Genomic DNA, 22816 nt, shown 5'->3' with positions numbered 1-22816 from the left:
TATTGCGATTCAAACAAAATGATTACTCATTCTTTTTTCTCCGCTTTCCAAAGGCAAAGCCTGACTCGAGCCGTCTGTCACTGCGCAGAGCTGCTGAGAGGGGATGGCTGCTCATTTCCAGACCCTACCAGGCCTCGGGAAAACTCCGACAGCAGTGAGGTGCTTGGCTAAATACTGCGTGTCATGGGTTCGGGAGCAACGCGTAAAGCGCTGTGTGCATATGTGTTTATATACATAAAAGTATATAATGTGTATACGCACATACATATATATTTACAGATACATACACATTATGTATCTATTTATTTTACACATCAGCAGTCTGTGTTCTGGCAGATGCTTTGCGAACAGTCTCAGTATGGGATGGAAAATAAAAGATTATTTACGCGTGGTATCTAACGTTAAAAACTTCCCGTGATACGCTACACCACATTTCCACTTCTTTCCCCAAATTCCTCTCCGTGATCATTTTGAATTTAAACAAACTACATGAAATACACTAGCCTCTTTTTTTTTTTTCTGAAAGCTTTTATCTCTTCTGCTCACCTCATTTTTAAATGTTTACGTACCAAAAAAAGCCCCACCAAAACCAACCACCTTCTAAGAAACACTTTTAAACGCACTAGCACCTTTACTTTTCGAGAACAAACCTTCCACTGCAAAGGGCAGCCCTTCCTCTCGTCGGCGTTTGTCAGAAACACCGAGAGAAATACATTCTGGGGAACGGTTTGTGGGTCTCGCGTGCTCAAAAGCAAGATGTAAATTTAATGAGACTTCAAAAGGTCTTTAACTTCCTCGTTCTAAGATCATCGTTCTAAATAAGCCACCTAAAATGTCAATAAACGTCAACTGTTTCAGTTGTGTGGATGTTTATTCTGTCATCTTGAAAAGTTCTCCTGTGGGGATCTGTGTGTTTTCCTTGGTGTTTGGGAAATTTAAACATATTAAGCAAAAGGATTTCCTGCTTCAGAAAGCGCTGTCAAAATCTCTGTCAGGCATTCTTCCTTCCAATTTTTTTATTATTTTTCTCACGCTCTCATGTGTCTTTCAGAAAGGTCTGCGGGTTTCCTGCATTTCGTGCCTCTTTCTTCCCCCCGTTTAACGCCTCACCATCAGGCTATTCCTGTCCGCCGACCCATCAGCACTCGAGGAAATCAAGCAGGAGAACCCCCAAACCTGGCTGGTCACAACAAACAGAGCCGCCCCGCGTCCGCTTTGCGGGAAGCCTCCGAAGCCCAGCCCGCAACACGGCCAAAATGAACTGCTGCCCCCGGCCATTCACAACCGAGCGTTGCTCCTCCGCGGGGCGGCAGAAAGTTCCCCCGCAACCCCGCGCAGGGCGAGTCCCCGCCGCTGCAGAACGCCGCGCTGCGCTGCCACCGGGCTGTCGCAGCCGCCCTCTTTTTCTGCTCCTTTCCTCCCCCTCTCGCTTCTCCCGCTGCCCCGCGCTGCCCGCCTCGCCGCCGCCGGCCGCTGTCAGCGCCCGCGCCGCCCCGCCTGGTACTCACGGTGCCGGGGCGCGCCGTCTCCGCGGCGCGCAGCCTCCGCGCTCGCGGGCTCAGAGCGCGGCGGCGGCGGCGGCGCCTCCCATGGCGCGGCGGGGCAGGCGCGCCCCGGGGCGGAGGGGCGCGGGTCGGGGCCGGGGCCGGGGCCGGGGCCGGGGCCGGGGCCGGGGCAGCGGCGGGCAGACAAAGCCGCGGCGCGGGCTGCCTCCAGCCCCGCCGCCTGTTTGCTCAGCCTTGTGGGTCTGCCCAGGCAGTGCCTGGGGGCACGCTGCCGCTCCCGCGCCCTCTCTCCTCCTCACTCCCCTTTTTCTTCCTTTTTTTTCCCCCTCTTCCCCCCCACCCCCCTTTTTTTTTTTACTTTGGGTTTTGTTTTTGTTTTTGTAATGCAAACCGCAGCCATTCTCTTGTCCCAACCTTATTGGTTTAAAAGCAACAACTGCAATGAGGCTTGCGCGGTCTGCAGTCACCCTGCCTGCCCGGGCGAAACGCAGCCGGGGCTGCCGCACTCCGCCGGCGTCCGGCTGCGCGGAGCCGGCGCGGAACCGGCGCGGGGGTCTGCGCGCCCCTGGCCGGCGGCCGCGCCCGGCCCAGCCCGCACGCCAGAGCCCCTTTTTTGCACCTTCTTCAGCCTCACCCCAGAAGAAGTAATGAGCCCCCCGGGTCCCGCCTCATTGAAGAAGTTTAATTGTGTGTAGATGCGTCCCCTCTAGTAAGCTGGGTTTAAACAAAAGCCGTACTAAATGAATAACTGGAATTAAACCAACATTATATCAATGAGAGAAGCTAAATAAGGATACTCACAGAGGCTCTTAAACATACAACCAGCATGCACGTCCGGACATGCCGTTTTGATTGGATATGTAACAGATTTGTTCTCAAATATCTGAGATTCTTGCAACCTTGTAAAGAAAAGGTCTGCTAAAACTATTTAAGCCAGCCTTCTCCGATTTAAAGGTATTTATTAAATAAAGTCTCTGGAACTTTTTAAATGGTTTAAACCATGCAGATATGTGAAATAGCTGCACCCCTAAAACCAATTGTAAATATAGCCACATTTGTATTTTAAATTATCACTACTCACCTACTAAAGTTATAAAATCTAAAACTGTGTAAAGGCCCTTTCCATAAACCTTACAGATGTTTCCGAAGAGGAGAGAGACGGTGGCATAGAGTTAAATTTGTGCATTAAGTAACAGTAACTCTTCGAAGCTTAGCTTCTAACAATCAATAAGTAATTAAGTAATTTAATTAGTAAGCCATTAAACTGAAATGGGTTTATGAAACATTTCTATTACAGCACTTTTAGTTGCTCGTAATTCAAAAAAACTCTTTTAAAAAAATATATACATCATGTTAAAAAACATTATAACGTACATAATAACTAAATTTGACCAGGGTTCTCCGGAGCATTTCCACTTTGTAGACAGTATCTTTCAATTCATGTAACACTTATTTTTCTACACTTTTTCAGTACTCATAATCCAAATATGATGAGGAAAACAGCGTAATGATTTGCAGTACCAAAAAAAGAAGTCTTAATACTATGCCAGGTCTACAGTATTAAATAAAAAAAATACTTTATGCTGTATAAATAGACTGAAACAGAACTTTTTTTTCTTTACAAAAATCTGTGGTTATTCACTGCTAATATATCCTTACCTTCAATTAACTAATCTCTGAATGAAAGCAAGACTTCTAGAGGAGAAATATCTTCTGGCTACTACATCCCAGTAAGCGAGACATTATTTTGTAGCAAGTACATTGGGAATACTTCAGGAAAGCAGATCGGTTTGCAAAGCTACAAGTCAACCTCGAGCTGAAAAGGCACCTAGGATTTCATTTTGTTTAGTGGAGAAAAGGGATCTCGGGACATTCACACACCATATATGGGAACCCAGGTCAAAATAAGCAGCTTTCCATTGGGCCCGTCTGCGTAGCCAGCACAAACACAATCCCTTTACTTCTTTATAGTCACAAACCAGATCTCGCGCCAAGAAGACTATTTCTGATGTTCCATATTAAACTGTGAAAGAAATACAGATTACTTATTAGGGAGACATGCAGTTTTGTCAGGTAAAATTCACTGAAATCCTGAAATACAAGGCTATGCAATTATTCTGAACTATGTGCTTTTTGGAACAGCCATGATCCACCGGAAAATGCTTACCACTGAAGTCTTTACCAGTGTTAATAAGATCATTTTTTAAAAAACCCTACCCAATCCTATATAAAGCCACATGTCTTGTTTCACTGTCTCTAGGACCTCCATCTATTACATGAAAAAGATCAGGCACATGCTTTCAGGAAGCAGAACCTCATTTTTTTTCTGGAAAAAAAAAACCTCAAAAAATATCATATTGTTGTTGTGAGGTACCATCTGATGCTGGAAAATGTAACTCAAAACCCCTTCTCAAAAATAGTGATACTTAAATGATGCTATGGAAATCAAAAAGTTATTAAAAAAAATATGACTGCGACTTCCAGTGATGCATGTGAATTTTTGCATAAATCTATTTCGTGCCATATTTGAAAAAAACAAATAGCACAAATAGATGAATACATTCTACTGTCTTAAATGTAAAGCTTACTGAAACAGGTTTACTGTTGGTTAGAGTTTGCAGTCCCTAATGGGAGTTTTGTCTAAGTAATAACTTTAGGAGTGTGCCCAGTCTCTGTATTTAATTAAACTAAGATAGATGCCCCCACACACATACAGAGCTTGATGATGTGATGATAAACACGGGATAAATTACACAGAGGCTAAGATGATCAGAAAAAGGGTGTTGATGATGCACTGCAAGAAAACAATTGGCTTTGAATTTGCCATCTGTAGTATGGCATGTAGGCAGTATGGGAACTGAAGCCATATAAATGATCTAAATGGGGGATATAAGATAAAGTAGGGTCCTCTGTGTTTATACAGCCATTAAACAGTGCCTTAAAGTTCTTTATCTGATGTCTGAAGATTGGACTTCAGATTAGTGTGTATCATTACCTCATGGTATGGTCTAACCTATGAACTTACCATACAGCTGATACCATGGACGAGATCCTCATTTGGTTTAAGTGAGTACAGTTTTTTTATTTCAGTAGTTAATCTAATTATGCCAGCTGAGCACCACACCTATTTGAAACCTATTTGAAAGAGGTTTGTTTACTTGGCTTTTTGGTGTTGTTCTTCCAACTAACTGCATACCAAATCAGTGGAGGCTGGGTTGTTGATCACTAGCACCCAACATCAATTTTAAACCACAATTGCACTGACACTGGGTTTGGAACAGAGATTTCAGTGGGATTTGTATATGTTTACATCATGCCTGAATTTGCCCTGATTCTGCATTCCTGCTGATGCAGCTGGCATCTCAAGAGTCATAAGAAGTGAAGGACCAGGCGTATTACATAATATCAAATGCACAACAAGCTATTGCGTGTATTTTTACAACTATTACTCATGCAATATGGTTTTAACTCCATATGCAGTGTCACACACTGGTTTTAGCACAAGTAAAGCTGGTCCATCCTGAGCATAGTATTTACTGGGTGCTTAGATGCCACAATTACAGACGTGCTGATAGTTAAGAAAAATTACATATAAGACGGATATGGAACAGTGGGATGTTTGCATATTTGTCTCTAAGCAGGAAATGCTACTGAAATATTTAACATTAGAAATAGGTCCAGGAAGACCACACTTGACTAAAGCAAAAGATGCATCCCATCGCTCCCGAAAGCCACCGCCTGGCTCTTCCCATAACAACTGCAATGCAACGTCAGAACGCTCTGAAGCAGGCAATATCCCTCCTATGTCGCCATACAAGTTTTATCTTACACATAGCAGCTGTTGCCTAGAGACGTCCCTGGCTGGAGCAGAAGTTTGCAGCGTTTGACAGGAGCCCTTATTGTCTCATGCTACTCACGTGAGCAAAAGTAGAAAGACCTTAGTAAATACAAACCATAAAAGTGACAGGAATCAGCCATTTTAACTGTTCTGTCCAAAAACTATCACTCTGATTGAGAAGGACAATGTCATTATATTCTTTCAAGATACACTGGATAAAATTAACAATCAATTAAGGTCTACGTGTAACGTGTTATAAGAAAAGGTTCGTGCTGCTAACCATCGTCCTTAGTCAAAATGTGTACGAACTGCTGGCCACAATGATGTCTTTGCTAGTTCACGTGCAATTGTACTTGTTTTTAATCAGCAACTTCAGTATCATTTTGTACAGGATCATTTTGTATAATTTAAAATAGGAGATAGTAGTCTTTATTAATCTTAAGTAGATACTGCTTTAGCTTTTTGAATGAATGCATGTCTTTACATGATTCTGAAATAGTTCATGACAACTATGATATAAACAAATGCAGAGATTTTCCACAGAAGCAGTGGTCAAAGTCTACTTTGATAGCAAATACCTTAGTGTTTCTCAATTTTTCACTTTCCAAAATCAAGGTATCCATGTTTCTTCAATAGATTCATTGTACCTTAAAAGCATTATGTAACGGGGGGAAAAATATATAGCACATATATGTATATATTTATAGACACAAACAGTGTAAACTATAAATATGCTCAGTACTCTAACTGCAAAATAAATAAGTAGTTTGGCAGGGTGAAGGGAAGGTTTCCTACATGAAGGTAAGTTTTAAATACATCTGATACCGTCATCTCTCTTTTGGTACTTTGCAACACCCAACTGAAAACTTCCTGCATCACTTCTCTCTTCTCTCACGAAGGTAATTATACTCATGATCGCCACACAAAAATACTGATAAGGTTTGGTCTCCAGATCATCTGAAGCAGATGCTCTACCCAGAAGTGATGGCATCATTTTTCCCTAAAGACTGAGACACCAGGTCTGTGACTCTCTGAGGACAGAGCTCTGAGATCTACTCCTGATTTTAAATCAGGAGTAATGTTGTAGCTTTTCTAACTACAACTGCCTTCATTTAAGCAATGTTTTATCTATTAAATTGAACTACTGAAAATTACTTTCCATTTTCCAATACAGTTCAATAGTTTTACAGGGGGATTTTTAATGCTGTCTATGGTACCTAAGAATCAGTGAGAATGTCACTTTTTTTTTTCCACAAAAACCTCAGCTCAAAAGATACGTAAACATATGAGTAACTGTTTATAAAAGTAGTCCCGCTGAAGGCAACGTAATTGTCCTTGAACAAAGTTATTTGGAAAATTAGCTGTTTGCAAGATAGGGGGTGAAATGAAAGGAGTAAATTGGAACCTGTGAGCATCCTTGAGAAAGAGCTAATTTTTCTAATTTACATTCAAGCTTTTACTCCAGCTCAGCATGGAAACATAACTGCCTAAAAAATTGAAAATAATCATCCTTCACTGTGATGTGTGAATAATAATTTGCTTACAAAAATGAACAAGTCAAATCAAATGCACCAGTGATGATGAGGAGCAGCTTGCCTGCACACTAACGGGCGATAAAAGCTATACTCAGTAGTTCCTCAGAAGACTAATTTGCACGAAGAACGCAGTACAAATGAGAGATTACCAGTGAGCTGACAAAATAATCAAGTCCTGTTGTTCTGTAAAGACTATAAAACACATCATTTCACACACATGCCATTTTTCCGTAGTTCGTCCTCCCGCAACTATTTAAGCCTTCCTCATCTTTCATTTAGTGCTACTAGAAAAAAGTCAGAATTTACAAACCATTGCAAATTTTTTTCACAGCAGTAACTTACATTTTTGCCAGTGGTATAAATACAGCACGCTGTATAACATGAGTCAGCTCAGTAATGCTAGACTGTCTTTTCTCCAACTATTTTCCATTAACATGAACAAAACCAGTTTTGTCAGCACCTCCTATAAGGTGAAAAGGGAGATGGAAAGTTCCTCTTTGTTCTTCAGCTCTGAATTAAAGTAGGACTCAGAATTCTTAATTCTGCAAGAAAAATATGTTTGTTCGCTAACCACAGAAACAATAGGTTTATTTGTTGCAAATTCCATTTTGTTATTATTTCCTAAATGCGTTCCGCATTTTTTTCCTGAAGCATTATTCATGTCACTGTTCAACAGTAGATGGAGCAGTGGATCATTACTGTATTTTAGTTATTTGTGTCAATTATTGCATAATTTTTCAGCTGCTGACATATAGGACTGGACAAGCAAACTAAAAAAATGATATAGAGAAAATAATTGTTAATTAAAGCATTTAGAATTACGAAGAAAATTGAAAGAACAGCAATCCCCGCTCACTTTGACAAATTATTAAGACAAGCCTGCATTTACGACTAACGTAAGTGATTCATGAACACACATTCAAATCACAAACCTTGCATTAGTTGAATACTAATATACTAAATATGTACATCCTTAACCTTGAAACATTCAGTCACACATATTTTTCTTACGACGATCAGGAAGGGTGAAGTATCTTCTAAAAGTGAAGCTCATATATATTGCACACTTTGGGCCTTGTAATGTAAAGGAAAAAGTGGAAGTCTAAGTTAAAATAATCATTACAAGGGCAATTTATTTTACACTCGCATCAATTGCTTTTCCCGTAAACTGTCTTTAAGAAATTTACCACAATAAATTCTTTTGAACCTTACAGTAATTATACCACGACCCTCATTTGTTCAGCAGGGGTTAGATTCTCACCTAACTGTAACCGTCTAAAATGAAGCATTTAGTTTAAGATGATCATCCCAACCCTCATCTTCAGTGGAGAGAGACAGACACTTCCAGTCGACGTGTCTAGGGGGGACTCAATTTTGAGGTTTCCCCTCCCCATAGACACAGATGATGGGCTTAAGCTAGCTCTCAGGTTTTGATGGCTACGGCTCCCCCAAGAATCCAGACTGTGTTGAAGCCAACAGTACAATTTCCCTTAAAATCAATTGGGTCTCAATAGTAATTGTATTCACAGAAATTTCAATTGCCGTATGCTCTATTTTGAAACTTCGTATAATTACTCAGAGTCAGACTGCCAATATTTGTTGTTACAAATCAAGGCCAGAGGAAAACTTCTCAGATGGCTTCAAAGTCCCAGTTCTCATCTCCAAGCCCGGCTCCCTCCCCCGCTTCCTTCCAGCAGCATTAACTTTTTCTCTGCAATCTCACAAATCGGAAAAAGAGTAACCTTTAAAGCTGTTTTAGACTGAAGGTCAGAATTCAAAGGATTGGTAACTTTATCCACAGAGCCTTGCAATCACATTGCTATTGGAAACACACCCAGAAGCACCAGCACTCGAGATGTTTTTATTAAGCAATGTCAATAGGTACGAAATTTGAAGGTTGGTTGGGGTTTTTTTTCCATACTGTAAGGTTTATCAAGACTCATATTTGCAAGAGATCGAATTGCTTTCTGCCACTGAATTTTAGTTTAATGTTCTCCGAGGTAAGGAAACTGGGCTCTGTGTTACATGCTAATGAAAACAGCAGCTTTGGTTTGTTTATCTAAATACTTAAAGAGAGGCACCTCTTGCAGCCAAAATGTAAACAAAGCTTAAACTCTTTTTACTGCTTGGATACTTCCAGGCTACTAATACGGATTTTTTTTTAATTAAGTGCATTATACAGATTTTCTACATGTATTTCCTGCTTGACAATCTACCTTTCCAAAGAGATCTTTAATTCCTAAACCAATTATTCATAATTACACCTATATTTTCAGCCCACGAACATAAGATGACAGATCCCTTTCAAACCTATGCTCAAGGGGAAAAAAAAAATCACAAAGGGCAGTCAGTACTTTTGTCCCTGCAAACCTGTCATTAATTTAGAGGGAAATAGGTTAAAATAAGGATTTCAAGAGGGTTTCACAAGAATTAAGAACAAGCAAAAGTTTGATTTCAATATCTAAAAAACCAAATCATATACCTTGCCCCTCTGTCTTGCACCAGATTTGCCTATGCAAAAGACTGAAGCATTCATATCCAGCTGAGTGATTCACCTGATGAAGTTCTGAAAATGTGTCTTTAAGGATGCCTTGTCTTTTATAATACAGGAAAGTCTATACACAACAACCACCATTAAATAAGGCTGCCAAACTAGACACAGGCAAATGACAACACATCTTGCACTGGATGCCAATTTATATGCTGAAAGACACAGCACGGGTACGGCACGCCAAGCAGAGGCAGGACGCTTTTCATGCAGTGATACCAGAAGAATGCAATAACATAAGGAGATGAGGACACAAAGCTACACACAACAGAACAAACCTGTACGAAGAACTCAAAGCGAAGGTGGATGAGCAGAGATAAACAGTTTTTAACTCTTATAATTTGATTTTTTAAAATCACAGTTTGGCAGCTATCAGTATAAGGAATGTGTTGAGTGACACTCAAAAATGCTTATTTGTCTTTGGTGAATCTGGTGCCACTTTCCTTATATTCATAAGCAGGGTACCTTTGTGTATCTAGGCTGATTTTTAATAGCTCTTCTGGAAAGCAGCAAAACCTACATTAGAGACACCTAGGAAAATTTAGTGGATTTAGTAGCCTAAAAATGCACTAGTTTGAAACACACTCTGCCAATGTGCTCCACTGCAGATGACTGTGTATTGAAATAAAGTCAAAATTATACTGCTGGAGACCGAATGCTTCAAGTGATGCCTTATGGTGCCTGGGACACAAACAAGGGCTCCGTTGCCCTGGCTGAGGACACCGGCGGAGCTGCCGCCGGCTCCATCAAGCCCCAACAGACTGTGGCCATACGGGAAAGCATCCCCGGCCGCCACAGCCACTGATGAATTGCTTCCCCACCCCTCACTGCAAAGGAAAACAAGCATCCAGAATGCAGGCTCCCCCTCCTGAACCTTAATCCACATCTAGAAAGGGGTTTGAATTCAGAAAGAGTCTCAGGAACTGCATGGTGACTACAGTTGGGAAGGGGGAAATCCAAGGGCTGGATAGTGGCTGCCCCTCAGCTGGGTACAGCTCAGGCACCGTAAGGCTCTCATTCCTCCGTGAGACCCAAAAAAGCCGCCACAAACCAGCAATGATACCCCTACAATGCATTTCTCTTTCCCTCCTGTCTTCTCTCTTATAACATCCTCACTATTTTTAGTTCTAATCTTTTTTTTTTAAAATAAGAAAACACTATTAATACTTTCACCTCCACAATACTACAAAATACTGTGTATGCATCTTAAAGCCTGAATTAAAATAGGATCAACTTCATGTTAAGTTTCTTTTTATGGAATTGGCCTCAGACATATGTGGTATACCAAGCACAGCAGGAGCTTTATACAAATCTTTCTCTATTGGTCAATGAATTGCAGGATTTGGCTCTTGTTTTTCTGGTCAGTAAGTAAATAATAGTAAATAGTTATGCAGTATGCATCAGGAAGTAACAACTGGTAGGTCAAATATCTTTTACGGTAATCTAATACAGTGATGCCTAAAACTGTTTTTACCATCTGATGAATACGCAGGATGAAACACGTTTCAGCAGGTCCTACATTACGAGGCTCCTGTCAGCCAGTGTTGGGGTCTGCTTCAGCCCAGGCCACTGTCCTGCAGTCCGATCCAAAGGTGGACTGTGGCACCCATTAACAGTCCTTCTGACCTCAAAAGGGCTGTGTACCAGTGTTGGAGTCTACCCTCACAGCCCAGGTTGCAGGATCCAGGTCTAGTTACCTCTTCATGTTTGGATGCACTGAAGTCTGCCAAGACACCAGTTCCTCAAAATTTGAGCGGGTACCATAAAATGACTTGAAGTGAATGGCAATGAAAAATTAGCTGAAAGCTAATATGCAGTAAAAAAATGTTTCCTATTAATTTAGTAAGAGAAGTGGACTTTAGAGACCCTGAATAAGAGGTTTGAAGACTGCTGTTTACATTTGGTTTAGAAATTCATGACTATGAACAAAAAAAGAATAAATCACAGGGATTTAAGAGTTTGGTTTGAGACACTGATTTGCTAAATCTTTACACTCACCTAAGCTTACTTGTAACTTTGCAATACATAAGTTTCTTTCTTTTAATAAAACTGCACTGCACAGCTTAAAAATACATGCCAAATTTCCAACTTTAGCTCTGTTCAGGCACATACATGGCTCTTTGCTTGCTAGAAAGATCCATGTGTAATAACCAATAAATTCTCAAATAGCTGAGAACTAATAGAAACGAGAACTATTAGCAATTAGAAAGCAGTGGTGTCATTTAACAGTCAACAAACATGCAAGTACATGTGCAGACATCAGTGGTGACGTCCAGACTTTATATGATTTCCACGTATCAACGTGCCATAAGCACATAGGTGCCATTTGCTCAAGGCATTGACTAATTCATTTAATATCTCCTTTAGTATATGAAAATGTGTTTCTTTTGTCCCATCCTAGAAGAACTATTAATCCACAGCATCCTTCCCTGCCTAACACCAAATGCGACGATGTCCAAATTAACATCTCTGCAGGGTGGGTTCTACCGAATGAAGAAGTAAATCCCATAAATGTTGTTCACTTGGATGGATCTTGGATTAGCTCCATGATTTGAATATCCCAAAGAATTTACTCCTTACTCTGCTTGCTTGCTGAAATGGATTCACAAAATAGAATTTCAAAAATAATGAATTTTGAAACATCCTTTTATGAAAGCTTGACAGGAACAGGTATGCTTTGAAATGTTCAACTGATGTTGAACCTTTAAAATGGATTTATAATACCTGAACTCTGGTATTCCAGTCACAGATGGAATACCAAGTAAAGGTTAGCATCTTATTAATGACTGTTGGCTAACAGTTACAATGAAAAATAAAATTTATGACAAGGTATTAATATTATGAGTAATTATATTAGATAATTATGAATTGGAGCAACACAGTGAAAGGAATATTTTTTCCTGTTTACCAGAAAAAAAAACCAAAATACCCCCAAACTCTTCCCAACTCCATGAATTGGACTTAGCTTTCAACCTAACTTACAATGCAACCCAAATAACTGCATCTAAGAAAAATGAAGTAACTAGTGATGTCAGATTGGAACCGGTGCTTAAATTGTGCTACTGAGCATACTGAGTGCCATTTCTCCCCTTGCAGAGCTGAGCACTGTGCTTAGGCTACCGTTCTCTGCTGCCTAAGGCCTGCTGGGATTCAGAAAACATCACAGCACCCACATTCTCAGGCAAATGCAATTTGTTAGGGCCAGACACTGCATCTCTGCACCTCTCGATGGAGAGTAGGATGGCATGGCGGTGAGCGGTCCCTCCTGCAACTCACGACCTACCTGTAGGATCAAAGAGCAGCCTTCACACCGCAGCTCTCCCTACCTAAGCCATACTGCTCTCCTCCTAGACCGCACTTGAATGACTTAGTTTTGGGAGAAGCAGCAGCAGCAACAGCATGCAGGCACCAACATGAAGGACTCGGGTTCAAAGTTGAAACCTACCTCATGGAGGGTGCAACTGCAGCTCTCATATAAGCACGTTGCAGGAGAAACCTGCAAGAGAATGGCACAGTAACTCCACCAGTGCAGGTGGGCTTCTGGGATGGGATGGGGATGAGGAGAGGCACAGATTCAGGCCCAATGAGAATTTCTGCATCTTCCCTACAACTGGTAAAACCTGCTTTTAATCTAGCTTTCAATAAACATGGCTTATCTATTGCCAAAACGAAGCATTTCCTGGAGAAACTGAATCTCTCATGAAATCATAACCTTCCTCACCTGCCATTTTCACAAATGTTTCTACAAGACTTTATCAATACAGATGTTATCCATGTGTTTACTAGAATGTTTATCATGCTTGTCAGCGTGTTTATCAGAGTTAGTGGATATGATGATGGTGAAAATAAATTATTTTTTTAGGGGGAAAAAGAAACAACACAGAAAAGAGCATTTTCAAAATTTCCCATAATATTCTTTTTCAAAAAATTTTGGCTGAAACAAATGAAACCCTTAGTTTCATTTAGACCCTTAGAAAACCTTGCAAGTCTAGAAAACATAAATACTAATTTACCATTTAAAATTTGTTCTTGTTCCTCACCTGCCTGCAATCGCAACTCTGACTTCATTAGCTGAAATCTGCTAACTGCATCCCAATCATCTTTTCACAACTGCACCCTGAAAGAGTGTTTAATTTCTTCAGTCTTGATCACTTTATCTGATTATTTCTCCATTTACATAATTCCTTGTTAGCTCCGGAAATTACTTTTCAGAAAGTGTTTATCAGAGAAGTCAATGCATTGTCCAACACGCCGGTGTCTCGCCCCTAATCATGTTATAAATACTTTCCGAGGAGTCCGTTCTCCCACGCAGGGGTGACTGCCTTATTGCGTGTCAGAAGCTTATTTCCCTTCTCTTGACTTTGAAGATGAGAGAAGGGAGTGGACATATTTATTAGATCTCTGGTGTTCAGTCTATCAGCTCTCTTGATCTGAACCACTGAAGTATGAATCACAGATATTCCAAATTATATTGGCAGCGGGGACAGTCCCATGGCAATACGAGCTGGCTGGCGGTTTTTCATAGCAGGTTCTGCTATCCAGCTGTTCAGGAGCTGCTGTCAACAGCTGGAGATGCCCACATTGACCTAGCACGATTTTCCATCCCTCTCTCAATTTACCCTTTGGTTAACCAATTTACACAATTTGTCTTTCTTTACACACGCTAGTTAAACTCTTCTTTGGGGAAGAACCACACATATTTCCCAGGGGAATCTACTCTCTTGGAACAGGCTTCCTAGAGAGGTTATCAATGCCCCAAGCCTGTCAGTGTTTAAGAGGCGTTTGGACAATGTCCTTAACAACAGGCTTTAACTTTTGGTCAGCTCTGAATTGGTCAGGCAGTTGGACTAGATGATTGCTATAGGTCCCTTCCAACGGAAATATTATCCTATCCTATCCTATCCTATCTTATCCTATCCTATCCTATCCTATCCTATCCTATCCTATCCTATCCTATCCTATTCTTCCACTCCATTCCATTCCATTCCATTCCATTCCATTCCATTCCATTCCATTCCATTCCATTCCGTTCCGTTCCATTCCATTCCATTCCATTCCATTCCATTCCATTCCATTCTTAGATTTTCCATAGGATAGAGAGATCACCCATATTTTGCTTGTGACACCTAAGGGATCACTCTCCCTGACACTGATCAATGTGTTATATATTTCTCCTCACGCCTTTAACCATTCCTACACTGGGTCTCCCTAGGAGGGGTGTGAGCGGCTTGGTCCTACTCGAGATGTGACTGTTTTCTTTTTCAGTTTGGGGTCCTGGGGAGGAATTTCGCTGCTTCACTACTTCAGGGGAGGAGGATGTTTGGGTTAAGGCAGTGTTATACAAAGAGAAAGCATAACATTTCTTTTCTCTTGATCTTTGTTTGGTGTCCAGTATTCAGTCCACAGGGCACAGAAGTTAAGATAAACTGACAAAGCTATGACAGACTAATTGGTGATGGAATTATTTGGTGGAAGATTGCTGCTCGGTTTGACAAGACTTCAAAATGTAGAAACCGCTTGGCAGACAGAGAAGCACAGAGAAAGCTGCAGAATATCTACTTTTCCTGACACGTTTCTTAAAGGTTATGTTGATTCAGAATTATTCTCATTTTGCAGGCATTGCCATTCTTTGACATGCTGCATCCATCTTGGGAAAGCAAAGGTGGTAAAATAGTATTAACAGCTGAAATTAGTTCTAGGGGTCTTGAGTTTTCGATGGGGTGCAGACACCATATGATAATTTTTTTTTCAGGCATAACTGCTTCATCTTTCATTCTCTCCCTGAACTGAACTGGTGATCAGGAACGAGGAACCTTGCTAGTTACCTTACTTTGGATTTATGCTGTTGAATAAAAGATCAGTGGATAGTAAAATTAACACCATTCATGACTTAATTAAAGATAAGCACCCCGTGTCTTTTAGTAAGTCAGTAGTAACTGGTCAGAGGACACTATAGATAGGTGGGTTCTTAGGCAAATGCATACCCCTTCCCTTTTACCTCCCGCACCTTTTTCATACCATCCTTCAGTGCAGGTACAGTCTTCAGAATACAAAGCACTACTTTAACCCAACATTGAGATCAAATTAAAACTCTTGGTACACTACCAGAAGGTTGTTTGATATCTGGTGATCCGATTGACATAAACCTCTCGAGTGATGCCATCATCTGTCTTTTAAAAAAAAAAAAACATATACTGGACTATAGTTTTTAAATATCTTTGTTAAAAGTGCAAGTAGGTTTAGTGACTTCTTTAGAAACTAAATCAGAGAAGTATTTCCTTTTTAAATAATTGCTGCAACTGTTTTCTTTTGTGTTTAACTACTTTCTACATTCATATGCACTTTTTATTACTGGACAAAAGTGGAGTTTATGTCAATAATTAAAACCATGTAAATTACATGAGCACTTTGTATTTACACTGGCTTTTGATTCATTGTCTGCATTTTATTTCTGATTGCATAAATATTCATACAGAAACACCCAGGGAAATTTTCAAAGTGGTGCGCAGAGACTAAACTATGCAGTTCTTATTAATTTTAATGAGTCACATGATTATGTTCTCATACTCTAATTTGAAAATTTCCCTCCTGCTTTCCACCATCTAAAATAACTGTCTAATTCCAAATACGCACTGTCTGCATCTCCCACTCTACAATCTATAAATACACAAGAGACATGCAGTCTTTTCATATAGATACTTCAGGATGCTCCAGTGGCATTTTATACCCAAAGGAGAAAGTCCCCAGCCTAATCAGAGTTACTAAACTCCTCATGCTGCTCCTAATCCTCATCTCTAAAGATGTTTTCATTAATTCCTTTCTGAAATGCCTATTTAGATACATAGAAAATTAATATCCTGGGAACCTCTGACATAATTAAAAGTACAATTACCAAAAAAGTAGGATCAAAAGAACCCCTAAAACCAGAATAAGACATAATCAAACTGGTAACCCATCAAACAGTCCCAGAAACTGTGCTTTGACATTCCTCCCCCAGAAGCTAATGACAGCAAGTTATAAATGAAGGATTTCTGTCATTTGACTATATTTGAACTTTCCCCACAATATGCCACGAAGGTCAGCCAGGGTATTTTAAGCGAGGTTGTGAGTAGACAGAATTACAGGCTCAGAGTTACCTACAGTGTCTTGCCAGAGATTCCCTCTGTTTTATAGCTCGTAGGCTTCACTTTTCACAGTTGCTGCTTCTAACCAGCTTTTTTACATCTCCTGGAAACGGAGAGTGGGGGAAGGGAGGATTTTTTTCCTGCACAGAGAACCTCCAGAGGTTCAGCGGCCACGGAGGCAAGGGCAGTGAACATGGGCAGTCAGCGGGAGCACAGCCTGCTCAAAGCAGCACCTTAAACCAGGCTGAAGTCTGGTGGTGCAGCAGCTACAATGAATTCGAAGGCTCCGTGTTGGGAAACTTGGCGAGAGGATCATGGAGGGGTCTTAAGTGAAGGGAATCAAGAGACAAGGAAGAAGGGGAGGTTTGCTGATGAGGATGGTGTAGCTCCTAAGAGGAAAGAGTCGAGCTTCTGGGATGCAAGTTGCTTAGAAATGCAATTTCTGTGTTTGGGAGCGTTGAGGGTGTATGCCTTACAGTTGATACAGACCAACTCTACTATGCACCTCTTACCAAACCCCAGTCTGGGGAGAGGGACACACAACGAGCTGCACCCACTAGCAGCACCCCCAGGGTCAAAAGGCAGCTAGCCTGTACTGAAGACCCGCATGCCTCCAACCTTGCCATCGTCAGTACAGGGCAGCCCCATCCTACAGATTCACAGATGTCTACTGAAAGATACATTTGTCTTTAGCCTTTCGTGAGCCAAGGACATCTACACACGCTCTCCACAACCCATCTATCTGTTTTCAGAAAACCTGAAGCAGTGTGATGTTTTTCAGGCTGCTAGCTCTCCATCAGACTGGACTGAGATTTCCCAACAAATTGAAAAGTTATTATTAGGAGACATACAGCTAGACAGACATGTATGTACAAAGAATGTGGCCGCAAAAGCCTTTTTTCTTTAGGAAACCAGGTTATAATAAGAAACTGTCTCATCTCCATTTACAGTTCTGTTCAGTTATTTTAATGAACTTTTTCATTTTGCTGACATTCATTCTGCTGACATTCATTCTGCTGACAGAGCAACTTCATTTTACGTAGAAAGACAGTTCCCCAGAGGGTAAGGTCTGTCAGTTGTCACAGGAAATCCTTTCAGTCCCTATCTATACAAGCAAAGCTGTACCTCAAGAAATCAGGTTCATCCTATAGAGCTGCTAAAGGAGGGAAAACAATACTACAGACACAGAAACCTTCCTCAGTTTGGTTGTGCATTCCCTGCTACCAGGGCCCAGCTATGTCTGTGATCAAGAAGTCACTTCTTCCATATTATGGATCATTTGAACTTTTTTTTTTTTTAGCCAGCATCTCAGATCTGATGCTGTACACAGCTGGACTGTCCTGTCTCATATGTGGGCCAGATTGACTTTCTCTTCTTCACCACGTAGCAGCAGGTCATGAGTAAGAGTGATATCAGCGAAGAGGATCTTCCTTTTTCATCCATTTGTTCAGTCTACTTTGATGAATACCAGAAAAGAAAATCAAAGGCAGCACAGGAATGTAGTGAGGGATGAGACCACTAGAAAAGAAGTAAAAGCCACAAGAACTGATACCGTGTATGAGCTCATGATGAACCTGATTTTACATCAAGTAGGTCTTGAAAGGGCTTTGTTACACAGCCTGCTGGAATGTCTTAGGCTGTCGGCTTGTTTCAAGGAAAATGGGAGGAGTGTTGGCAACCTGAGGGCCTAAAATGATGGGAAAAAAGCTTTGCATCAGGGATAGGGGAAGCAAGAGTCTTTCTCCCTGGCTTAATGACCTGATGCCTTGATGATTTTGAGCTGTGGTTATCTGTATTGGGAAAATTATCAATGTTCTGTTGAAAAGGAATCTTTTCCTGAAAGAAGCAAATCTCAAATCAGAAGTCTTTTCACTCAAACTAAACAAAATCTCACTTGTCTAAAAATATTTTAAAAGCTGTAAGAATAAAAAAAGCTGAACGGTCTTTGCATTTAAAGTGACCTAAAATTTTTACTGCATCCTGTAATTTTCTGAAAACACATGTTTCCCTCCATTTTTAGTAAGTTTTTCCTTTTTAACATAATTTCCCTAATACAACATTATTTTTACTCCTCTCTTAACCTCTCTGCAGAAACCTGTTTCTAATTGAAGAGTTCTGGAAGGTGAAAGCAATAAACAAGCAACAAAGGCGGAAACTCCATCCCTCTGAGTAATATTATTAATAAACTTGATATCTTTCTTTTAAAACACTTTTAAATAATATTAATTCAGAACCATACTACATTCAGGCTGTTCTTTATTATTAAAGACAGGAGACCAAAGATTGTAACAAGCTAGATTGGGTCACATTGTGTGTTTTCACCATCAGTGTTAAAAATAAAGCTCAAAAAGGTACAGAGCTGAAATTAATAGCTTTTTAACATCTTGATACCTATGCAGTATCCTATTAATTGTTGTCTTTATTGAATACGAAAGCAAAAGGATGTTAATGAAAGTTAACAAGCTGTTAGCAAGCTGTAACTGAAAAGCCTCTCTACAAGTTTTTGATACCAATGATGAAAATCATCACTGCCATTCTATTCTTCCTCATAGATCATGTCTTTGTCCATGTGCAACTCTCAAAACTTGTACCTAAAGTATTGAAAAGCTGTATTCAAAAAGCCTGGTCTACAATATATGCTGGATGTACAGTTTCTTTACTGTTTCAGTATCCGAAGCTCTTAGAAGGCTCACCTTTCTTGTACCACGTGTATTGTGGTATCTTGTACCACAGATATTATCATATGTAAAAGGAAGAGAGAAGTATGTGGGGACTTGCAACCACAGCCAATTTGCAAATGTCATGTAATATAGGTGTAAAAATTGAATACACCTACTAATGCATCTGGCCTGAGTGGATAGCTATAATTTAAGCAGGTGGCTGACAGATGTCATGTCTCAAGCATGTTTTTCATGTTCATTTTCATCTCATTTTCATGTCTCAAGTATGCATTTAAAATTATTTCCTAACATACTGTAGTGTGTAGCCTACATGATCCTTAAAGGAGATTTCAAAGTAGAATTCAAAGCTGCCAACTGATTATACAATGGGAAAAACGAGAATAACCGTTGCCAACTTACCAGCCCCCAACACAAACTAAGATGGGCTGTTCCACAGCCAGCTGCAGCATGGAGGTTTCAGAATGTGAAATACAGCAATCATCATATCTTTGCCAAAGTTAAAATGAAGTTTTTGCTGTAACTTACTGAAAAATATATTAAAATGCTGCTTTTAGACATAGAAGATGTCAAATGTAACTCACCCTTTCACCATTCCAGAGTTTGCAGACGGTAATCTCATTGCAGCGTAATGTTGCAAAAGTTTTGGTCTAGATATTATTTTTTAGCTTCACTCAGAGGTTTGATTCTGCAGAGGAAGGATCAGAGACCAAAATTACTAGTTATGGTACCACCACCCACTTCATATATGATCTTGGTACTTCAACAGAAGAAACATACTTGTGTGTGACTACGTACTGATCTTACATATGGGGCTTACATATGAGCATATCTAGCCAAGTGGAAGATGGGTGGCTATTCTGGAAAATGAGAGCTAGACCCTTGGCTGGCAAAAGCAGCATTCCAAAAAGTAAACTTCAGTTCTGAATATTGTCTGGAGAGCTGTCCTAATGAATGTAATCTCCCTCACAGGAATAAAACCATCCAATCAAGCCCACTAGGGTACACTGAGATTTAATTAACAGTCCTGACTTTCAGGAAGAAAGTACCAAATAATAACAACCAGTGACGTTGATAAAGTCATAAGTACAAGATACGACTGTTTTGCCAAATACAAGCAGTAGTCCTCTGTTTTTATTAACAGATGCATCATGTCTCATTCCTTCAAGATGAGGACTGAAATGCTCTTTAGTAATTTGTGTGAACTTTGGGGCACATTTACTTAAATCCTCCAAAATACGCAGTCTATTTGGCCAGTGAATTTCAAAGTTAATGAAGCAAACATCCTCTTACATGCATAAGTGAGGAAAAAAAGGACATAAATCTTTCTGTTTGACCCCCATTCACATCTGAACATGAAACACGAGCACTTTTAAAGCAAGGCAGAATTTTGTAATGTATTAAAAGCATCTGCTAAAGCCTACTGCTACTAAAAAGCCTACTGCCCCTCACTTTATCACTGCACTGCGTATGCCACCTCACAGGTGTCTATAAGCTTTTATACACATCCTATTTCTAAATGTGAAAAAAAGGAAAGGAAAAAAGTAAAAGCAATCTTATGATGACTCTGCAATTTATAAAAGAAAGCTCTTTGAAATGCTGAGCTGTGTGGCCCTGAGCCACACAGAACTCCAGTTGAATAATTAATTACATATTGACAAGGTCTTATAAAAGAAAAGCTCAGAGCTGTATTGACGTTTATATCCTCTTCTTAACGTTCATCAAAAAATGTCATTCTGCTAGAAACAATTATTAGTAGCTTGTATGTTTTTGCCTTCATATTCAAATTCTTATCAAGAAGATATGTGACTGATGATGTTTTATGGTTATATGTGTTAACAACTTGCCTAAAATTTAATCTTTATGATCAACTAATTTATATTAAGAGAATATTAGTATCTTCTGTAAATTAATAAGAAATTATTGTATGTACATAGCTACAAGCCACAGTGTGCTACAAATATTTCTTTGAACTACTCTAGTTAGGCATTACATCTGAATTTTTATGCAATTAGGAACCATTAACACACAAAATACAACCAAAAACATGAATTAAAATGACTGTCCATGAACTTTACTAGGTAGGATGTAAAAAGGCGATGCATGAAATAATTGCAAAATGTCCAATTCTGTCAGCGTGCTGTACTTCAAAAGGAGAGAGAATAAATTTTCATATTTCTGTTTTCCTATTACATTTGCAATTAATTGAACTAGGATGGTATGAACATTGCTGCTAGAGCTCTTCTGTTACAGTACTTCAGATGCACTTAATAAATTGCACCTTCCATGAAAAGAAAAGGTGATGGATTGAAAAATGTTTAGCACAACCATGCATAATTGATAGGTTCCCTAGTGCAAATAAGTGTCTAATAAATAATTAAATTTAATCTCATTATAAGAGTTTTCATAATGGGATAATTTAATTAAATGAAAGCCAAAGGGTTTCTAGGGGTTGAAAGATGCTACTGTTGCTATATTTGGCTAATGGTATGGGGATAGTATAGTGAAGAAGGGTAATTCACATGGGTGCATGCATTATTTAATGAATCCCTCTGAGATGGAGGGAAGGACAGATCAATGATAACTTGTCATTTTATCATTGCTTACAATGCACATTTAAACAACCTGGGAAATATTAGAAACAGACAATCTTGCAGCCCTTTGCAACACATCAGGCCTCTCTCTGCCAGACACGTAGTGAGCATTGTCTTTTGCAATGCACAGTTTCACTCTCATCTAACATCATTATTTTTTTTTCTTTCTTTCAGACCAAAAATAAGAGCAAAGCCTTACAAGCTCCTGTACAGTTAGGGCAAGCCTGCCCCTAAGTGAAAGTTATAATGGATACAGCATGTATATCTGATACTAAAAAATTGATAGCTGTGTCATGTGGGACCCATTAACAAGCTTTTTGAGTGGGCTGAGTTTTGAGCTTTAGGTCTCCAGAAGCACTTAGCTAGGCTAGGATACTAAAACCATACAAGTCTAAGTAGTTAGCTCATTTGCAGGTGATCAGTTATGAATTAATATGAATAGTGAAGGTTATATCTTCTCAGATAAGACAAAAGTGTCATCTTGCACACAGTAAATGTGCAAGACCCAAAAGCTAAATGGAGTGGGTTTGCAGTCTGAACTTCCGCTTTCTAATGACCTGTACACACACAAGCATTTTCTCATTTAGAAACTTTTATCTTTTCTGGTGAACTCTGAACACAATGACTGCTGTACCGCCGCAGCCTTGGGGTTTGTCCCTTCCAGAGGGTCTCACCCATCTGGTAGTACCAGACATTTTTATTAGAGAGAACAACAGAGGGATACAATTGCCCGTGGTTTTGCCTTCTGAAGCATAAGGATTATGTAACACTAAAAAAGAAAGATCTTTTTGTGATTGCTTTTGTTATCTGTGTTATCCTTGTTAATAACCTTTTAAATCTTTCTGAACTTTAAAAGCCATTTTTCTTCTATGGCTAACACAGGCTTATTACTCGCACAAAGAAAACATTTTCTAACATCAATAAAACCATTTTAATTTTTGATTGCTGCTGTGTTCTGAGCAGAAGTGGCAATGAGCTATACAAAAGGATGCTC

The sequence above is a fragment of the Gavia stellata genome, chromosome 3 (genome assembly GCF_030936135.1).
Source record: "Gavia stellata isolate bGavSte3 chromosome 3, bGavSte3.hap2, whole genome shotgun sequence".
NCBI lineage: Eukaryota > Metazoa > Chordata > Aves > Gaviiformes > Gaviidae > Gavia > Gavia stellata.
This window is presented reverse-complemented; position numbering follows the sequence as displayed.